This window comes from Choloepus didactylus, chromosome 8 (assembly GCF_015220235.1).
Source record: "Choloepus didactylus isolate mChoDid1 chromosome 8, mChoDid1.pri, whole genome shotgun sequence".
NCBI lineage: Eukaryota > Metazoa > Chordata > Mammalia > Pilosa > Megalonychidae > Choloepus > Choloepus didactylus.
Window position 1 is genome coordinate 140,325,090 of NC_051314.1, and position 15,624 is coordinate 140,340,713.

The following is a 15,624-nucleotide window of genomic DNA, read 5'->3' on the forward strand; positions in this document are numbered from 1 at the left end:
AGTCCCCACGTAGAATTTCCAGTTCAGTTGAAGGACACTGATTTTCATCCCCCTCTCTTCCCGCCACTCACCATGTCTATCTAAATGGATGAAATGAAATGCAACCATCAAGGTCAAAATTTCCAAGGGAGTATAGGCCAACCCTGGTCATATCTTATCACCACATTTGTCATAGAAATCAGAAATTGTCTAATGCAGCAATATGAATTTACTCTGATGAGGACAAAGCAAATCCCCACAACAAAATTTCACTCCAGTTTTCACATTAGGTCCCACATACAAAGAGGAACTTGCAAGAGCAAATAACACAAAATTAGTCTCGCTGGCTTAATTGTAATACGTTGCTTTCACTTCAAGTTTTTCTTTAAAAAATACGATTTTTATGAAATTATATGTTAACATAAAAATATCTTTCTAAAATGGAAGGACTGTACTTTAACACTTCTATTTCTATTTGTATTTAGGTCCACAGAGCCAGAGAAAGGAGGAATCCAGCCCATCAGGTGGGAGTTAGCCTCTTTTGAAGACTTAAGATCAACTACTTCCAGAGTACCTGCTAAAAAGGTAGTGACGGTAGTCTACTCGGTTTTGATTTTCTTTTTTTTTTCTTGCTTTTTAATCTTTCTGGGATATAAACCTGGTCTGTCGTTTCTCTTTGGGTTTTTCTCTTCTGGATTTTGGTTACTGCTGAGTCTGATATCCATGGTCTCTTTGGATCACATTCACATGAGAAGCCTTCTGTTGTTTTTGAGACAGACATTCCTGTAAGGCTTTACTTTTGCATTCCCAAGTTACTATTGCTTTTGGTTTATTGCAAGGTGTTTTGTTTTGTTCCCACCAAGATGACCAAGACGTAGGCTTCTTCTAAAATATATTATGACTAAGGTTTCGGAGGAATATTCAGCAAATTAGGACTCTGGATATGCTTTTGGGGATGAGAGCCATGACTATGTTTCAACTCCATCACTGCTGAATGGATAAATTAGCCACATGCCCTGGACTTCATTCCACATCCTACACGGCTCAGCAAGACCATTGGGTTAGAGATGAGACATGTTTTTTTTTTAACTTGATTTATCAAAAAATTTAAAAAAAAATTTTTGAAACAAAACAAAACAAAGGAATAAAAAAATATATATATCCTAAAATAACTACATTGCTTCCAATATGCTCCTACCATACCCCAAGAAAATTAACGAACCCTTTTCTGTTATATTGAGCATCAAAGTAACAAATCCAAATCTAAAAATATATTAATTCTCCTTCTTAAATAATTTAACATAAAATACTATGCTGTTTCCATAGCCGGACCTGTTGGAGATTTATGTGCTGCCCATTTTTCAAGGCAGACCAAAAGACGTATAGAAATCAGTCAACCAGTTTTTAAGCTGTCCTCACAGAAAAAATATTCAAAACCTTTTCCACTTCCCCTTAGGTTTTTAAATATCACTGCAATTGAATGTCAAGGACCACAAACTCTACAGCATTATTACAGAGAAACGATTCTTTTAATAGCAGTTGCATTCATTAGCGCTTCATAATTCATTTTGGTTTGTTGATTTTCATGCTTGTGTTTTTCATTTTTTCAATACATTCCATTTTTCTGTTTCTTTTCAATGTTTTAATCCAATTAGCAGTCCCATAAACAAGCATTTTCCACATTTACAGTAGGTGCACTGAACTGTGAGTGGAAGTGATTCCTGATTACAGACAGGCTAATTTTCAAGGGACAAGAGGAGCAACATACGGTGAACTGAATAAAAGAATAATGGAAAATACCTTATTAGGTGACATATGGCACAGATTGAGAATGCAGATGGAAAGGTAAAAGTTACTTAATCCTAAAATACCTATGCATCACAGGAAGAGCAGATGTGATCTGGGTCATATATGATCTGCTCGGTTCTATGAGAGAAAGAATATTTTACAGATTTGATTGCTCCTGAGTGTTCATTAGTATTAGAATTAGCCTCTCTAATTGAGAGGCTGACAAAAATCAATTTAGATCCTATACAGCCCTAGAGTTCTGCCAAAAAGACCAAGGGCAAAAGTATTCATTAATTAGGCAAAGGTGTTTCCAGGATCCCCGGCTTTTCAATTTCTTACCCGTTCCACATTTGTTGGTCTCCTGTGACTCCACCACATTTAGAACTTCTACCTTCGTGGCCTCCTACACACACACACACACACACGCACACACACATACCTCACATACTCCCTGCACCTTGAGGTATGATCAGTAACATCTTGGAGAGTTACATTACAATCCTTACATATCACCTGAGATTCATGACTTGGGATAAAGGGTTGCAGAGCTGACGACGAAGAATTGTGGTTGTTTTAATATGAACCAACAGATGGAAAAATATTATGGGGAATATAAAGACCTTTGCAGATTCCTTGCAATCACGTCCAAAAGGGGATTGCCCCTGCCTCAAAGTGAAAGTTAGCCATGATTATCAAATTGGAGGCAAAGTCCAAAGAAAGTGAGTTTGGAAATTAGATGCTGTTGTTTTCTGGCCCCTGTTCTTACCTAGCATAAGAGTGATGAGAGAGGGGTCGATGGAGAGCCCTTTCCATTGGCAGAGGATTCTGTCAAAGTTTGCAAAATCGCAACCTACAAGAGTTTTATCAAATTAGGGCCACCTTCCATCACAAAAATAGAATGTCCTGTTTTGAAACTTCTAATTCTGAGAGACAAGGTTCGGCTATAAGGTCTTCTAAGAAAACCATCATAATATTCACAGCACTAGAAGCTGAGACTTTAGCCACTGGGAGTTGAGACTTCCCACCTAATAATGAATTCTCTTTGCTCACGGCAAAGCCAACAAAGACAAGAGGCTGCACATAATGACAACCAGAGCAGGGCAAGTTAAATGTAGTGGTTGGAAAGCAGGGAGTCTTAACTTGCTCCTTGCATACTGTGGGTTTGATGAGCCTCTAGGAATGGGAATCCAGAGAAATAAAGGTTACCTCGGACTTCAGCCCCACCCTCCGTTCTCAGAGGCCATAGGAAATTGGATCTAAAATCTGTCTTCTAATATGGTTTTATGTGGCATGATCAGACTCTCCTTACTAATGCAGCTTTACTCACCTCTTTCAGTTCTTTAGGCAAATATTAAATCATAAAACTTTGCATGGTAGTTAAGAGACATTTAGCTGCCAAATGAGGAATAAAATGTGTGATTTAAGCACTGAAAGCCAAAGTTTGGTGTCACTTTATCATTTCATTTCATTACATGCTATAAAATACAGAGCTATAACTTACAATGGCAATCACGTGCAGTATAGTCTGTAGATTCGCTTCTAACACCAACACGAAGTATTTTAGAAGGACTGTGAAGTCTGTATACAACTAATGCACAGGGGCTTTGGACTTTGGTTTCAAGTCTATTATGTGGTGGCTCAGGAGCCAGAGCCTGAAAATCAGATGATCGTCTGAATTCTGACTTAATCCAGAACAGACTCTATTGCTCACACTCCTATTGATTAAAAAAGGCTGTTCTGGATATGGTCTGTTTCCTAAGTAGACCAAGGACACATTTATGAGCTAGAGAAAAAGAAGAAACACAAATACAACTACTAGAAAATGAAAACTGACATTTGGAACCTGAATAATCTAGTTTGGTTTTCTTCATTAATCATCTTCACTGTATAATTGCTTAGCAGTCCTTTTACCTTACAGAAGAGTCAGAGGAAAGAGGCCAGTTCATATGGTGAGGGTAGGCCAGGGGGTCTTTTCAACCCACAGCTATCACAGCAGTTTATGGAAACCAGGACACTTCCACACGATGAGGCAGGGAACTCTATTTACAATTCCCCTGTCAAGATGGAAGCAATATTGTGAGAAGATGGATTAGGTTGTTGGCAACAAGTATTAGATTCTTCCGATTTGTTGGTAAGCTGGGGAGACGGTGTCACTTTGCACGGCCTTATGTTATCTGCAGTTTACCTGGAAAGGAGTTTGCAGTTATCATAGTGCAAGTCTAAATCAGCTGGCTTCAACTGGAAACTTGATTGCTGTGAAACCTTCATTTTCTTGGTGTGAGCACCTGCGTGTGCATGTGTGTGTGTGTGTGTGTGTGTGTGTGTGTTTTCACAACCTCTTGTTAACTCATCCCTTCTCCGGTGAAGCACGGCAATTTGCCTGTCCCATCAGGAAGTTGAATCCGTCAACTTCCTGAGCTCTGTTTCCTCCCCAGAGTGGGAAATCAGACCCTGTGACGAAGACATGCACCTTCCCCCAAATTCTGATAACTAACCCTGTCATGTGTCTTTTGCATCTTCCTGTGTCTGGGACCCTGCGCCTGCACTGATGTCACGTTCTCGACTAACCCTGAGCTGGACAGCTCACCTACCTAGATTCGTGGCCTTCTGAGTCTTCCTGATCTCTGGGAAGCACAAACTCCGGACTCCTTGTTTTGGGAATACGTGGCACTCACCCCTCACCTCTTGTGGTTCTGTTTCCTTGCAGAGTCTGGTTACCACTTCTCCATTCCTCTGCTTAGGTCCAAGAAAACACTACACTTCAACTCGGGGGGCCCCCTTTCCATTTCAGCATTTCACAGAAGTCTCTTGTGGAATCACTACACTGATTGACAGAGTTACAAAGAGCTGCTACTGTGGATCTGGATTGTTTTTGTAAGGGTAGCCCATAGTGTATGCTCTCAAGGACTGCCAGAGGAAACTGAAAGTTAGCTTGCTTCTACCTCAGATTCGCTACTGAAAGCAGCAGGGTTGATTTGAGAGATGAATTTGCTCTTTAAAAATTTATTTTTCTGTATTTTCTCTTCCTGTAAAGGTGAACCTGGGATCTCATAAAACTGAATTAAAATTATTAAATACTATTGAACCAACCTAATGAAAATTTTAACCAAAAGTCATTGTAAATTAGGTATGTGCTATACTGAGAACACTAGCCTTTGCAAAGTAGATATGGTTCTTATGTAAACTCATGAATGGAGACCTTCTTGAATAAATTACTTCCTAATAGCATCAAAGAGTCATTGGCTGGGTAAATATCTCCCTGGGGCACTCAGTGAGGTTCCTGAATTTAAATGTTCAATAGAACTTCATATTTGTCACCTTTACTAATGAGTTTTCATTTCTGAAATCATTATTAGCATGAAAAAGTTAAATTTTGTGTCTTAACGTCTAGAATTAATGCCGTTTAAAAGACCTCAAGGGGTCGAAAGTTTTCTTACTGGAATGCAACATTTACATAATTTTGACTGTCCATGTCATACAGACTCCTCAATCCACTGTCAATTTGCTCCCTGAATTAGGAGAAAGAATGATCAGAGCAGCTAGAGTGTCTGGGAATTTCTGCTAGGAAGAACCACGGACTTTCTTAAAGGACCAGAGAGCAGAATCCTTTATCCCATTTTAACGCATGATTCAGGCATAAAACCACTACCTTCTTCCTTGTAAGCCACATATGCTTGGCAAGGGCTACTGCTGCCTCATGTATAAGAATCATGGTCAAGTTTACCGAAATGATTAAATAACTCCCTGGGTTGTGGAAATCTTTGTTGTTATGGTCCCTCTGGAGTTTTTATTTTTGGATCAGGGATTTCACCTGCATTACTTTTGTTTCTATATTGAGCAGATGGAATAAATGCTCTCTTATCAAGGTAAGAACTGTAGGTCTTGTGCTTTGGGTTTGATTATCGATATACCCCATCCTGCAAAACCCTTTAAGGTAAAGGGTGAAATGCTTATTTGTAAACAGATCTGGAGTGCTGACTTAGTTTGCCAGAGCTGCTTCGACAAATATCCACATCATGGGTTGGCTTAAACAGCAATCATTTATTGGCTCATGGTTTGGAAAGTCAGAAGTCAGCAAGGCCATGATTTTTACAAGAGTCAGTAGCATTCCAGTGATGGAATGAGTCTACACCTTAACTAATAATATCTTCAAAGGTCCTATTTACAAATGGGTATACCCCCACAGGAATGCTGTCTGAGCTTGAACCTGTCTTTATGGGGGACACAATTCAATCCCACAAAAATGGCTTTTCCACATATGAATCAGTGAAGGAACGCCATGAGAATTCCAAGATGCCACTCCCAAGACCCCACTCAGAAAGAAAGATGCAAGCAGAGCATACTCACTGTTCCCCAATACTGCCCAGATCCTACCCAAACTCCTACTGCATTATCCTTAACTATATTCCCAAACATGCAAGTCCTTTTACGCCACATAGGCTAAGCCAATAGGATCTTTGCCACACATCCAGTACAGAGAAAATCCTGGGCATGACTCAGGGACTTCAATACATTGCTCTTCGCTCACTAAGTGCTCACGGTGCCATTACAAGTCTACAGCATTTAGCTTCTCCAAGAATTAAATAAACACCTTAAGATGAATTTGTGGTGATATAATTGGTTGCACGAGAATGAAATGATACCCTTTATGGTCCATTTCCCATCACCTTTGAGATATATCAGGTTAAATTGTATTTAACAAAACCATAACATGAAAAATTAACACTCATATTTGAATATCCTTCATACTACTGTGAAATGTTCTTTAAACACGTAAGCTAAATATGTTCACATAAGTTATTTAGGGCTGGTTTTATGCCAGTGCATTTGCTCCTGAAGAAAACACGTGAGAAGGCATGCAACTCACCATGGCACAAAACAGATTTCCCAAAAAATCTGGATCAGCAAACAACTGAATGTGTTCATCAGCCTCCACAAAGAAAGCCCCACAGTCAGACAAAGATTTTAAGCAGAAGTGGAAGTGGTCCCTCATTCTGCTACAGATCCATTGAAATACATATATTCTTAACAAAATTCTCTACGTAACATCTCTCTACTGAATTTCATCAAGAGGTCAAATACGAAATCTCATGGTAAATATTCCCCACCTGCGTTCTTTCAACAAGTAAGTATAGTTTGAGCACATTCCACACACCAGACTGATCTACCTGCAGACAATATAGTGGCCAGAGCTGGATAGATGAGCTTGGGGAAGAGGTTTAAACAGTGGCCAGTTCTGTAGAACATGAGGTGCAACAAGCACACAGAGTTACAAGGACCAGCAGTCTCCAACCAATACTGTGGTTTCTCTTGTATCATTTGTCCAAAATCTGAATGCTTTCCTCTTCTTCATCATCCTTCAAGGCCAGAGGAATTTCCTCTATGCTAGAAGAGTCTCTGACCTTACAGTTGGTGTTTCCAGAGCTTTCCACCATTCCCTCCTTTAAACTGGCTCATTACAACACCTGAATGGCAGGTGTCCCCAACCAGTGTGTGGTGTGCTTAGACTGAAATGCCCTCACATCAAGGTTAGTCTGTCAACTCTGCATGATTAAAATTATCCATACATCTTCTTTACTAAGAATCATTCATATCAATACCAAAGCATTACATTACATATGATATACTAACATGCCAAGATAAAACTACTAGACTGAGTCAATGGCACACCTGCTCCCAGCACATACCTCCACCCCCACCCCAGTACGTCCTCAATTGGCAACAGTGCAGGCCCTGAAAACAAACTGTCAGGATGCAAAACCTCAGTTCAACCTCCTCCCTGCTGTGAGCCTTTGAGGAACTTTCTTTTCTTTCGTTCTCTCCACTTTCTTTTCAATAAAATGGGGATTCACAATATGTCTTCCTAAGAGTGTGGCTTTCTAGTTTAGATATGAAAATATCTTTAAAATGCCTGGCACCTGTTTTGCTCCTGACCTCCCACTTCAGAGCCAGGCAAAGGAAGCCGTGGTAAATGTGGAGCAAATGTCAGCTTGGAGTTTCAGGGGAAGTTGAGTTAGTAGAATGTGTGCATGTCAGTAAATGCCAAGTGGACACACCACCAAAAAGGCCTGGGAATTACAAGCATGGTGGCAGTTCTTTGCAGGATATTTCCAATGGGGCGGTGGTGTGGAGAATTGTTGACCACAAAGCAGCAAAGCAGCTCTTGAATGACAAGCTCTCCATGGTAAATAAGAAGGACCCCAGACAGCCCATCTCATTAAGAGCACAGGGAACGCTGTGGGAACTGGAAGCTGTGCAGACCAGCTCCCTAGGTGTTAAAGAGGGTTAGTGTGGTAGCAATGGACACTGGCATGATTCCAGGCACTTCATCTCATAGCTCCTAGAAACTCATCTGATAAGACAGTAAACCTATAATGGAATTATTCCCATTCACTGAGTGTTAGCTCTAGAAGATTTTAAGCCAATAGAACTAATCAATCATGCTCAAAGGGCTAGGATATTTCCAGAAATCAAGTTACTCCTGGGACTTAATGCAAGTGTCCTGACTTGTCTACACCTTGATTCCTTTGTCCATGAAATGTAAATAATTCCTACATCTTGCAGGCTTTCGGGAGGACTAAGAAAGCTAAGACATAGGGAAGTACTTAGCAAAGTGCACGATACAAAGCAGATGATTTCCCTGTGCAACTTTCCTTTCTTTCTCCTTTCTATTTTTCTCTACTTTAAAAGGGGGAAACCCTATATTTTTTCCAGATGATATATCCATTCGTCTTCAAGATAAACCAGGCAAACCATGTAAACTGTAAGTCTCGGCTCTCGTTGGATAACTTGCTTGTGCAACAGACACATTTTGGGCTCAACCACTTCCTTGCTCACTTCTGCTTTACTCTCTCTCACTTTATGGGAAAATATGCAATGAAAGACTCCTCAGGGCATTCATCAATTTATTATCATAAGCAAACTGCAAAAGTCAGTGCAAAAATCAAAGAACCGTCTTCACACACGCCAACACAGAAGGAAGGACTGGGCATGAGTCAGTCTTTTCAACAACACCCACGTGGAGTTATCACCATCTTAATCATCACATTTGATTATAAAATCCAATAATGAATTCTGTCTTTGCAATTAGCTTGCAGTGTCACTCTCAGTAAATAAATTAGTGTGTGTGTGTGTGTGTGTGTGTGTGTGTGTGTGTATAAATTCCCTCATAATAACATACCTCACTTCCCTCATAGAGAAATTTTGATAAGCAAATATGATAGTGGAAGCAAAAGCTCCTTTGAAAAATTAAATATCCAAATTATGCTGCACTTTTATATATACAAAAACATGTATGTCTCAAACTTACCGAAGAAAATAATACATGTCTTTGAGGAAAAGTCCATTTAAGACACTTCCTTTCTGAACACTAAATTGATGATCATGATCTAAGTATGCAAACAGGATAACATAGAATTTCTAAAAAACTTTAGGGTTTCAAAATAATTGATAAGCTCTGTAGAAAAATTCACTAATAGCATAACTACTTCTTTGTGCACTTCCTGTGCCAGGCATGGTGCTGGAGAGGGGGTTACAAATGGTAAGCGATTCACATGCAGACCAAATCCACTTTGAGGTGGATACTTAGACATTTTGTAAATAATGACACTCACAAATGCACAATTGCAAGTCATATACACACTGTTGTGCTGTAAAGAGAAGAATAGAGCAACTAACAATGGATCTTGGCCTCAACATTAAAGTATTTCACAAAGAAGTGTCATTTGATCCAGTATCTGAAGGGTGATATGCAGTTATCCGGATAGATGGGAAGGGGGTAGAAGAATAAGGAGGAGGTGGGAGCCAAGAGGTGCCTTCCAGAGAGAGGGAAGGGAATACCACCTACCCTGATTGGAGAAGATGGTTGCCGAACTACAGAACAGCTTCTGTATTTGAGGAACCAGAAGAAGACCTGATGGCCAGAGCTAAGAAAGCAAGATGGGGTGAGGTTGCCAGAGAAAGCAGAAGATGCCACAGTAGATCGTGGCAGGGCCTTGCTGACCACATGAAGCATTTTGGTCTTCATACCAAGACCCCTGATAAATCACTGACTTTGAAATGGAAGTGAATAGATATGTATTCTGAATAACTCTCACAGTTGCTCAGGTGATCTGTCATAATGAATAAATAGACTGGCATCTTCAAAATATTTCCCAGATTTCCTAATCTTAGCTTCATGTTAGGAGAGACCGGTTTCATACATATAGAAAAAATAGAGGCCTAAATACATAAATGTTGGCATTTCAATAACTGAAGAAAAAGCCATACCTCCACCCTAAGCTGAAAACATAGCCCCCCCTAGAAAACTGAAATTACTCCTTTGACCTAAGGTTTTGTCCCTATTAAAATGTTAAAAACATTCTGGTTTAGTTTCCTAGATGCTTACTTTACAATGGGTTGACTCATGATTTTGAGGCTGGAAGAAGTTCAAAATCGAGGTGTCATCAATGCAACACTTTCTCCTTGAAGACTTTTGCGTTCTGGGGCTGGTTGCAGGAGACTCTTGTGGCTACTTGGCTTTTCTGTCAAATGGCAATGCACATGGCAGTGTCTTCTTTCTCTTCCCGGTTCCATTGACTTCCAGTTCCCATGGCCTTTCTCTCTGTGGACTTCTCCATGAGTTCTCCTTTGATAGGATTAAGACTCATCCTGATTCAGCTGGATCCCACCCTTACTGAAGAAACCTCCCCAAAAGGTCATATTTTCAATGGGTTCACACCCACAGGAATGGATTAAGATTAAGAACATATTTTTTCTGGGATTCATGACTTCAAGCCACCACACTTTCTAAGAAGTAGCCACATCTGTCCATTGTATCTCAGAATGGATAAATCACTGGATCCTTTCATGGGAAGGAATTTTATTTAGGAAGAGACAGAATAAGGGACTAAATACAGGAATGCTGATACGGTGAAATGAGTAACATCATGGAGACAGGGCAAGGAAAGCAAGCGGGAGGCTCAAAGAACAAATTCACAGACTTTCCAAATTACCCAAATCACTGCTTTGTGCGAGAAATGTTTGTACGAAGCCCCCAAATACTAAGATCTGTCTTTGTTATTCCCTCTGTAGTACCTCAGCTGAAAGGACCCAATATTCATCTGTCCCTTTGTCCAACAATAAAAACTATACTTAGATTTATCAACTGCATGAAGATATGGGAACTCTGGAAGGTTCAAAGTAGTACTTGCACTTTTACTGGAATAAAACATCAGTCTCAAGGTCTGAAGCCCCAACCAGAGACCACTGAGGAAAACTGGAATGAGTGTTTGTGGGGGGAGGGCATTACCCTGTGCCTCTGCTTATGCATGAGGTTAATGCTGCTTACCAACCTGCTCTGAAGACTTAAACAGGCAAAACCCCAAAGCAGAAAAAGATGCAAATATCCCCAGGAACTGGGACAAGTAGGAGCCTCGGCTCCAAATGTCAATTACTGGAAGTCTCCAGAGCCTGGCTAAAAATAGATGTGCAGGTTTCTTTGTTCACATGTCAGAAAGGGTCATCCCATCAAATCAGATTTCCATCACCCTCTTTTCACCCAGTAGCTGAGTTGTCAACCATTTGCAACTGTAAAGCTCGGTGATCATTCTGTCACAGCATCCAAATTAGCATGTGCCCTGTCAACTATAACCAAATACCAGGATCTCTGGGTTTTCATAGAATGTACACATGTGGGAATGCACACAGATATAAAATGTGTCAACATTGCTAGAACCAGGATTTTGTTGTTGTTGCTCAAATAACCTCTGTGTGTTTGTGCAGAGAGAAAAAGGGTGGCAGTTGCAAGTTAGGCCAGCCCACAAGCAGGATGGGGTGGGGGGGAGTCTGGCCATGTGCGATTTTCCATTTCTGCTGCCGCCTCACTTAGGGACCCTTAGAAAGTCCCTCATGCTGCAGTTTTCCTCTTCCCAATACTTAAATGAATCCTTAGATGCCCACCTTTGCCCAAGAAATGCTGTACAAATGAATTAGATTTACTTGGAACGACTCATGAACTTCTCCTGCTGAAAGTGCTTAAATTTGCAGTCAACTCCAAATTAAACTTGGTAACTGAAGGAGCTGCAGTACAGATATTCCCAAATAACAGAAATCTAAAAGTCATTTTGACTTGACTCTGGTGTGCAATGATTGCTTTTCAAGGGGAGTAGCAGATTTGCATCCCTTATTAGTTCTAGTTTAAGCTAGAACTTGTGTTCTAGTCTGTGAGCTCTGCCTGGCTTGAAAGGAGAGAATGCATAGCAGGAAAGAGAGGCTCCAAATGTAAATTTTGCCACAAAGAAAAAAGAGGGGGAGGGGAACACCCACAAAACTAATGGTTTAAAAATTCTCAGCAAATCTGATTTTTTAAATTAAATTCATTTTTATTAAGATATATTCATATACCATACAGTCATCCATGGTGGACAATCAATTGCTCACAGTACCATCATATAGTTGTGTATTCATCACCCCAATCTATTTTTGAACATTTTCCTAACACCAGAAAGAATAAGAATTAAGAATAAAAAAATAAAAAGAACACCCAAGTTGTTCCCCCCATCCCACCCTATTTTCCACCCAGGTTTTGACCCCATTTTTCTACTCATCTATCCATACCCTGAATAAAGGGAGTGTGAGCCACAAGGTTTTCGCAATCACACTGTCATCCATTTTAAGCTACATTGTTATACAGTCCTCTTCGAGAGTCAAGGCTACTGTGTTGGAGTTTGATAGTTTCAGGTATTTACTTGTAGCTATTCGAATGCGTTAAACTAAAAAGGGTTATCTATATAGTGCATAAGAATATCCACCAGAGTGACCTCTCGATTCCATTTGAAATCTCTCAGCCAGTGAAACTTTATTTAATTTCATTTCACATCCCCCTTTTGGTCAAGAAGATGTTCTCAATTCCATGATGTCAGGCCCAGATTCATCTCCGGGAGTCATATCCTGCGTTGCCAGGGAGATTTACACCCCTAGGAGTCAGGTCCCACGTAAGGGGGAGGGCAGAGAGTTCACCTGCCGAGTTGGCTTAGCTAGAGAGAGAGAGACGCCACATCTGAGCAACAAAGAGGCACTCAGGGGGAGACTTTTAGGCACAATTTCAACAAACCTGATTTGATTTTAGACAGGAATGGCAGGCAGTATGCTTAACTTTTTCCTTCTTGCCAGAAAGTTCCTTGCACTTGACTCCCCTTTGAGCTTTCTCACCTCTGAGCCTTTGAAATTTAACCTTGCTGAAGCACTCCCCAGCCCCAGCACACATGAATCCTGTAGCTGGGTCGGTGTTTGGGACATCTTAACCAGTCGTATCACATCTCTACAGTAGTTCTTTCCACAAAAAAAAAGCGAGCACTATAAGAATTGCTCTTCCCTCTAAAAAATCTGTTCCAGCTCCACTTTTGGTGACTCAAAGAATGTTATTAAATCTTGGATGCCCCTCTTTTTAAATATAAGCAATTTTATTGCCCTACTCTGAGTAGGTAGAATCTACACATGTTTCAATACACTTCATAGGTAGGAAGTGCTAGCCTAGGGTCCAAAGCCAGGCAGGCTGATTCCAAGACTCACACTTCTCCTCTATGCCTCCACCTCATGACTGACATCACGCCTTACCCCCCACCCTCAGGCCCCCTGCCCCAGGATCCAGACTTGCCCTTGCTGCTGTGGCTCTACTAAGGATACAGAAATTCATGCCGTAGATTCCACACAAAACTGTAGGGACACCTGTCGTGCATATCCCCTTGGCTCTCACATCACCAATTTAGGCAGAATGTCTGGACATGGGACTTGGTGTGTTCAGATAGCTCCCCTGTTGTTTCTAATGTGCGGCCAGAGTTGAGAAGCATCAGTCAACATTAATAGAAGGGAGAGGAGGAGCAGATAATGTAAAATGATGGCTAATAAACATCTGTGTGCCTTGGATTCTAGATGGCAACCTTACTCCTGGGCCTGAGACCCATTCAGCATATAAAATGTGTAGCCCTTTCTCATCTGTTGGGGATCTGAAATCCCCTACAGTTCCAATGCCATCTCTGAACTCAGATTTAATGTCTGAGTCCTATAGCAAGAATTCTAATTACCGACACAAATGTATTAGCAAAAATACATCTACTAATGTACAGGGAAGTTTAATCATAATGTGTTAAGCCTGAACTACCATTGTCAAAACTAATGGATAAAGCATATAGTGAGATTTACATTCTCTAATTTTCTCTGTCTGTTTGCATACCCACTCATCTGCAAAATTTGGAGACTCACAATGGGGCTCTCTGTCATTAGTCTGAATTAGTAAGTTTCCACTGTATTTTAGAAATCAAATTGAAGTCCTCAGGAGGTTGAACTCCTCAAAATTATCTAAATGATTTTCATTATTGTACCTCGGATTTTTATTAAACATGTTATTACTTTTCAGAAATAATGAATAATAATATAATAATTAATAATCAAACATATATCAAGGGGTACTTCATTTCAAGCTACAAAATTAAAAGGCTGGTGATCAGCCTCCCCGGCAGTGGAGTACAGTCTCCTGTTTTTCTGGAAGCCTCTTTCTCTGGAAAGTTGGCTCAGTTATCCCCTAGGCAGGCAGGTTGCTTTCTTCTGCATCTCACACTGTCCATACTTGTCTGGCCGTCATGTATTTTGGGTCCAAGCATATGCTTTTAACTTTAAAAGAAGAAGTTTTAATTATGTTCATAGGATTTAATGGCAAGTATTCCAGTTAAAATGCACCCAAAATCATCCAAGGAGACCATGAAAAACTTTGTATAACTGCTTTGCCTTCTCCTAGTCCCTCCTATCTAACCAATCCCACTTCTCTTCTGGACCCTTCCACAAATGAGCATAAAGTCACATAATAAATTTAAGAAGGCCTCCAGCAGTGGGAGCACCGTGCTCCTTTTCCTTCTATCCTTCAGCATCCCTGAACCCTTTAAGGTACACAACTCTTCTTCCTTCCCTATATAAAACTTGGAAGTCTCTGGGTGAGACATCATTAGCAATGGGGCAACTCTCCCAGGCGTTTGAACTTAAAGCTTCTCATTTCCTATTATTTAGTGAAAGGCTGTCTTTGCACTTCAAGGTGGGGATGGGGTCAGTAGTGGTAGTCCAGGGAGAAGAGACTCCACCTGAAATTACACGCAAAAATCTAAAGTGGCGCCTGAAATTTCTGACTTACTCATTTAGCACTTAGGAAATCAGAAAATAGAATTATTAGTTCAGACCCATATCTTCCCCCCAAACTTCGTGGATTTCCCCTGTGGCTTCCCTGCTGAAATCAGGACCTCAATCTGGCATGGAAAGAAGATTCTTTCTTAAGACATCACTACTTAGCAAATTATCATCAAAATGAACTCAACTTTTGGTTATTTCTGACAAAGGGAAGAAAGAGAGCACATGGGTTGAAATCCTCGAGTACTTCAAAATCCTTCCTTAAGAATATTACTGCTGAGCATGAATGGATCCTAAAGATAACTCACCTAGGTCCCCTCAAGTTAGGGATTAGGAAACTAAGACCCGAGAAACTCAAGTGAATTGTCAGAAATCCCAGTAGTGTTTGGTGGCAGAGTCAAGAATAATATTCACATTCCCAGATACCATAGGCCAGTGGCATTTCTTTACATAGGTTTTATAACTTTAAATATGTAACTTTAAATATTTAAAATACTTTCACTTTATGTAAACCTCAAGTATTTTGGTTTTACCAGAACTGTGGGTAGACAGATTTACAAGTCATGCAAAGATAGTATACTCTATTTCTTCTCCTGATTTGAAGGAGAGAAAATAAAGGAGATGAAAATACCAAAGGAAGCTCAGAAGCCCAATAATTTTATCAGTATGAAAGCAATTATCCCTACAAGGCTGGCCTACAGCTCA

The 15,624-nt window shown here is 40.3% G+C and overlaps 1 protein-coding gene across 1 annotated transcript in view; it reads left to right on the forward strand.

The window, feature by feature from the left end:
- Positions 1 to 489: 489 nt before the first annotated feature.
- Positions 490 to 15,624, forward strand: part of CELF2 (CUGBP Elav-like family member 2) — a 637,682-nt gene continuing 622,547 nt past the window's right edge. Inside the window, exon 1 of the mRNA XM_037848338.1 lies at positions 490 to 564. The gene's annotated coding sequence lies outside the window, so the exon portion shown is untranslated. The remainder of the gene's footprint in view (positions 565 to 15,624) is intronic.